This window comes from Silurus aristotelis (assembly GCF_946808225.1).
Source record: "Silurus aristotelis genome assembly, chromosome: 1".
Classification (NCBI taxonomy): domain Eukaryota; kingdom Metazoa; phylum Chordata; class Actinopteri; order Siluriformes; family Siluridae; genus Silurus; species Silurus aristotelis.
Genome location: NC_139574.1, coordinates 30126835 through 30133866, shown reverse-complemented (window position 1 = coordinate 30133866; position 7032 = coordinate 30126835).

Below are 7032 nucleotides of genomic sequence, written 5' to 3'. Positions count from 1 at the left end.
TGATGCCTTAAAAGTTGGAAACAACCCTAAAGTAAATATTTTTTCTCATTTAAAAGGCTGCAGATGAATGTAGGATTATGTAGCATGTATGTAGCTGCAGCATTGCACAATCCCACAAAGATCATATTACAAATCTGAGTATGTGCCATTGTTATATAATAGAAATAAAGAAACTTAACAGCACTTAAGCTGAAGTTAGGCTCCGCTAGATCTACCATGCTCATATTCTTTTGAGTTGCTCATAGTTTTAAACTTGTTATTTTATTATTATTTTTTTTTGTATGAAATAAGAAATCTTTGTATAATTTAGCATGAAATAAATTTTTTTTTTTTTCTTCAACAAAACCAAAAGCTAACATCCTGTCTGTCTACATCTCTTCCTATCTATTTCTCTGTGGCTTTCTCTCTAAGTGGGTGGGGTGTTAATGAAAAGTAGATCTAAAACTTAGAATGGAGATTAAAATTATGTTTTAAATGTTAAACAAAACCAAAACCTGAACATCGGAACATGCTGTCTATCTGTCTGTATCTCTACGTGTCTATCTTTCTGTCACTTTCTTTTTTCTTTCTTAGTGTGTGTGTGTTGTTGGTGAGTGTGTGTCAGTCTCTCTCTCTAGCTGAATAGATTCAGTCTCCTGGTTTTCCCTCAGGGATATTTCCCAGACCTGTCTAAAATCTGAAGACGCTGTGCACCACCTGGCTATGCTCTCTCTCACTCCTGCATATGGAGGGACATGGGGGTATATCGGTAGAAGAATGCTGAGGATGGAGCCACCAGGAAGGAAGAAAAGAGGAAGACCAAAGAGCAGGTTTATGGATGTGGTGAGGGAAGACATGCAGGTGGTTAATATGTGTCAGGCTGCAGACGCGGAAGCCGATATAGTCCGATCATTGTCCTTTTATTTCAACAACCGTACAACACAGAAACACTCATAAGCCGTTGAAAACAACAAACAAAGACATCCGCTCGATACGCGTTGTCCACTATGAGTTCGAATGTCCCAAGCATAATCCATAAAGCCTTCGGCAATGAGTAATCCAAGTCGGAAGTGGAATCCGCATATACAGCCGGCGGTCGAGCAGCCACGCGATTGTCCAGCTTGACAATATAACGACCGACAGCCTGTGACTCAAGAACGTGAGTTTATGTAGTCTGATCTTTCATGAGCCACAGCTGTCGGTAATCTTGGGAAGCAGCGTGACTGCTATCGAGGGGGGCGTGGCAGGGTGGATCTCTGACAGCTACAGACGGGGGCGTGGCAGGGTGAATCCCTGACAGCTACAGAGGGGGGCGTGGCAGGGTGAATCCCTGACAGTACCCCCCCCTCCAGGGGCGACACCTGACGCCCCAAAACCCACCTATGCCAGGCGGGCCAGGGCACTCCGAGGAAGGCCTCCTTAGACGCCTGGGAGCAACGGAGGCCTGGTGAGCATCCTCTGCGAAGAGCCGGCATGGGACAACACCTTGCAGGAGGATCCGAAATGGAGCCACGCCCTCGGTGCTGACGGGAGGCTGAGTAAAGCCCCTGGCAGGGATTGGAGCCGGAGCGACCTCCATGGCGGGGAACCGGAACTGGACGCCAACCATGACAATGACCGGGGAGTGGAGGACATCCCGGGCGGAGACCAGGAACGTCGTACCACCCTCTGAGGGACCTGGAGGACCGACGTCGCCGTCAGAGGGACCTGGAGGACCGACGTCGCCGTCAGAGGGACCTGGAGGACCGACGTCGCCGTCAGAGGGACCTGGAGGACCGACGTCGCCGTCAGAGGGACCTGGAGGACCGACGTCGCCGTCAGAGGGACCTGGAGGACCGACGTCGCCGTCAGAGGGACCTGGAGGACCGACGTCGCCATGCGGGGATCCCGGGGGCGATCCGTCGTCCTGAAGAGGACCTGGGGGCGAGACGTCGCCTTCTGTGGAGCCCGGGGGCGAGACGTCGCCTTCTGTGGAGCCCGGGGCGAGACGTCGCCCTCTGTGGAGCCCGGGGGCGAGACGTCGCCCTCTGTGGAGCTTGGATGCGATCCTTCGCCCTGAAGAGGACCCGGGGCCGAAACGTCGCCTTCTGCGGAGCCCGGGGGCGAAACGTCGCCTTCTGCGGAGCCCGGGGGCGAAACGTCGCCTTCTGCGGAGCCCGGGGGGAAATGTCGCTTTCTGCGGAGCCCGGGGGCGAAACGTCGCCTTCTGCGGGCGCTGGGGGCGAGCCGTCGCCTTCTGCGGGCGCTGGGGGCGAGCCGTCGCCTTCTGCGGGCGCTGGGGGCGCTGGGGGCGAGCCGTCGCCTTCTGCGGGCGCTGGGGGCGAGCCGTCGCCTTCTGCGGGCGCTGGGGGCGAGCCGTCGCCTTCTGCGGGACTGTGGGGTGAGCCGTCGCCGTCGGTGGAACCCGGGGGCAGCGGTTCAACTTCCCTTTCGCAGTCCTGGAGCCGGGGTGAGTGCACAGGGAAACCCCTGGGCGTAGGGGCGCTCCTTGGGACCCTTAGGAGCAGATCGGAGCCTACTGAGCAGCCTGGAAATGAGGTGAAGCCTGCCTGGAGATCCACGAGCGGAGAAGGGCTCGCCTGGAGGTCCACGACATCAGTGGAGCTCTCTTTGGGACACTGAAGCGGAGACGAGCTCGTGGGGTCGCTCGGAGGCGGAGACGAGCTCTCGGGAGGAGCCTGGAGCGAAGACGAGCTCTCGGGAGGAGCCTGGAGCGGAGTCGTGCCCTCTTGAGGAGCCTGGAGCTGGGCGGAGCTCTCTGGAGGGACCTGGAGCTGGGCGGAGCTCTCTGGAGGGACCTGGAGCTGGGCGGAGCTCTCTGGAGGGACCTGGAGCTGGGCGGAGCTCTCTGGAGGGACCTGGAGCTGGGCGGAGCTCTCTGGAGGGACCTGGAGCTGGGCGGAGCTCTCTGGAGGGACCTGGAGCTGGGCGGAGCTCTCTTGGAGGTCCTGGGGCGGAGCCGAGCTTTCCGTGGGCGAGATGTCGCCTTGGAAGGGGCTCTGGGATGGGGCGTCGTCTGGAAAGGGACTCGGAGGAGTCACTTCGCCTTCTGTGACCGGAGGTGTCGGCGCGGCGCTCTCGTGACGACTCTGTGGCGGCGGGAAAGCATGCTCCTGGAGACTCTGTGGCGGCGCGGCGCTCTCGTGACGACTCTGTGGCGGCGGGAAAGCATGCTCCTGGAGACTCTGTGGCGGCGCGGCGCTCTCGTGACGACTCTGTGGCGGCGGGAAAGCATGCTCCTGGAGACTCTGTGGCGGCGCGGCGCTCTCGTGACGACTCTGTGGCGGCGGGAAAGCATGCTCCTGGAGACTCTGTGGCGGCGCGGCGCTCTCGTGACGACTCTGTGGCGGCGGGAAAGCATGCTCCTGGAGACTCTGTGGCGGCGCGGCGCTCTCGTGACGACTCTGTGGCGGCGGGAAAGCATGCTCCTGGAGACTCTGTGGCGGCGCGGCGTTCTCGTGACGACTCTGTGGCGGCGCGGCGCTCTCGTGAAGACTCTGTGGCGGCGCGGCGCTCTCGTGAAGACTCTGTGGCGGCGCGGCGCTCTCGTGAAGACTCTGTGGCGGCGCGGCGCTCTCGTGAAGACTCTGTGGCGGCGCGGCGCTCTCGTGAAGACTCTGTGGCGGCGCGGCGGTCTCGTGAAGACTCTGTGGCGGGAAAGCACGCTCCTGGAGACACTGTGGCGGGAAAGCACGCTCCTGGAGACACTGTGGCGGCGTGGCACGCCCACGGGAACCTCGGAACAGAGCAGCACGCCTGTAGAAGCTCTGTGACGGCATGGTGTGCTCGCCGACGCTCGGAGATGGTGTGGTGCGTCCACGAGAACCCCGGAACACAGCAGCACGCTGGTAGAGACCCTGAGATGAAGCAGCCCTCTCCTCAAAACATTGGGGCTGAGCTGCAGGCTCATGGGAGACCCGGCACGGAGCCGCGTGCTCTTGAGAACCTTGGAATGGAGCACCTTCCTCCTCAAGGGGACTGTAGTGGAGATCCACCACCTCTATCCCCAACTTCCCCAGAAGCAGCCCGCTGAATTCGGCGAGTGAGCCGAATTTGCCCCCTTTGGCGCTCCATAGTGAGCTGGCTTTGGCAAGAACTTCTCCAGACAGGAGGGAAATACAGAGGGCAATCTTGGCTCGTTCGGAAGGAAACCGGGAAATGTTAACAGCCACATACTCGCCGATGCCTTGCAGAAATCCGCCCAATTCGTCTTTTTTTCCCGAGTAACGAGCCGGTAATCCCCTCGCGCTCTCTGAGGGGCGTGGCGCAGCCGCGCTCTCATGATCCGGCTTCTGTGGATCTGAACCGCGAGAAGCGGCACTGAGCTTCCGGAGGAAATCCGAAGCCGGGTTCAGCTGCCGATCCGTTGCGGTCGGAATCGCGGAATGGCGAATCCGCGTTCGGTATAGGACGGTCGTTCTGTCAGGCTGCAGACGCGGAAGCCGATATAGTCCGATCATTGTCCTTTTATTTCAACAACCGTACAACACAGAAACACTCATAAGCCGTTGAAAACAACAAACAAAGACATCCGCTCGATACGCGTTGTCCGCTATGAGTTCGAATGTCCCAAGCATAATCCATAAAGCCTTCGGCAATGAGTAATCCAAGTCGGAAGTGGAATCCGCATATACAGCCGGCGGTCGAGCAGCCACGCGATTGTCCAGCTTGACAATATAACGACCGACAGCCTGTGACTCAAGAACGTGAGTTTATGTAGTCTGATCTTTCATGAGCCACAGCTGTCGGTAATCTTGGGAAGCAGCGTGACTGCTATCGAGGGGGGCGTGGCAGGGTGGATCTCTGACAGCTACAGACGGGGGCGTGGCAGGGTGAATCCCTGACAGCTACAGAGGGGGGCGTGGCAGGGTGAATCCCTGACAATATAAAAGAGGAAGATGTAGAGGACAGGGTAGGTGTGGAGAAATATGATCATCACCTTCAAGACTGAATACTCCAACACAGCGAGACACACTGGATTCAAAGCTTATTACACGACACAGCGTAAATTAACAGCATTGTTTGTGCTGTTTAGGTGTTTTGAGTTTGACCTCTCACACCTTCACATGCTTGTGTTACATTATATATTTTAGGATTTTCAAAATCTCAGAAAGGTATGCTCATGTTGAGAGCTGACTGTTGACCTCTTCCTACAGATGTTGATCAGTGCTAGAAGAACCATGTTCCATGTTCTTATTTCTGTCATAATTACATCGATGGATACAGCTGCAGCTGCAAAAGGGATTACTACCTCGATAAAGATCAACATGAATGCCATGCTACATACACACAAAAGACTCTTTAAAGCCTTTTTAAAATAGCAACTGTTTTACTTCTCATTTTCTTTGAATTCCTGCTATTGTTTTTTTTCTTGTTTATTTATAGTTTGCTTTAAACAAAAAATTTAAATAATTGTTATTTTCTGTTCTTGCTTTTCTTCTCATACATACATCCATTAAGATGGATGTACACAGCTCCTCGTAGACCAATGATAAATGTCAACAGAACCAGAACATGCTCATGATTGGAAGTGTTGACAGATCATCAAGTCATCAACAGCCAGAAGTTCCTCTTTCTGTTCTTCCTTTACTTCATGTGTTGCTTAAAGTAGGCAGCAATGAAATTATAATTTCACATCCCCTCTGCAGGACAGTTTTACTGACTCAGCTAATACTTACAAGATTTCTTTAGGCCAAATTGTGTTAAAATATATTTTTAGAAGTTGCTTTCACTCTGCCCCCGTCTTAATGGTTACTGGTCCTCAAAATACCATTCTAACCATAGAACATCTTTTCCTCTATTTATCTTTCACCACAATCTGATGTTTATACTCAAATCCTGGCTCATCCAGTTCTTGGACATGGTCTAAAAACTGCACCCATTGGACTCTATCACAACTCTCTTCTCTTTACATCATCTCCTTATCCCTTTAGTATTATTATTTTTTTTAAACATCTCACTCTCTGTTCCTAATCTCAAATATTCTAAAACAAAACACTGAACTCTGCTCTTTATAATCTGTTCCTAGCTCAAAGCTATGAATTGCATTCTGCCTCAAAGTTTCTGATTCCCTTTCTCTCTTGATGCAGCCAAATGCATGTAACTGCAAGTAACATCTTTTAGCCAACTGGTAACATGTTGATCTGGCCAGTATTTTGGTTAATAGTTATTTAATAGTTAATAGTAATAACAATAATTTGTTCTCATTTACTTTTGTAGTTATGGGATGTCCGGGAAACATCACGTCACATGCCGATGTATCTCCTGTAAAAGCTTGGTACATAATGGGCCACTCTGTCATTGTGCACTGTGTGACTGGATACATTTTGAGCAATGTGAGTATATTTGGGGTAGAAGACACTGTTTTTGAATGTGACTTAGATTTTTTAATTTTCACAGAATTGAGTTGGAATAAATAAAGAATTAAACAAAGAAAATAGGTATTAATTCTGTCTGACTTCGAAGACTCCATCCTTAAAGGTTAAACAAGTGTTTGACCTTTTACAATCATATTTTACTCTGTTTAGGTTGTTCTGTGCATGTTCTTATTAAAACAATAACATGTTATGCCCTTCATGTCAATATCACCTGTAAATTAATTGACACCTTCTGACTAACCATAATCCATACATTTAGTTGTTCAGTAGTTTGTATATGTGTTTGTGAAGTAATGAGTTCACTTTGCTGTGCTTACCAGGGCTTTTTTATTTATTTTTTTATTTTTTTATAATTTTACAATAATAATAATAATAATTATTATAATGATAATAATACAATTTTTTTTTACATTTATTTTAAATCTAGTTTTTCTTTCTCATTTGTCATTTTGTTGCCAATCTCCCATTCATGGTTATGCCTTAAAGATTGGTTGCCTTTATTATATAGGCAAAATGTTTGTCTAAACCTCTTACCCAACACCTGCATCTACCTCTGCTTATCATGTTATCTCGTTAGATGGCAGACTGCCCATTGTGATGTGTTAGCACTTTTGCACTTTGGCAAAACAGAAGAGGATGATAGATTGATGATGATAGTCCCAAAGATGAATGTGAA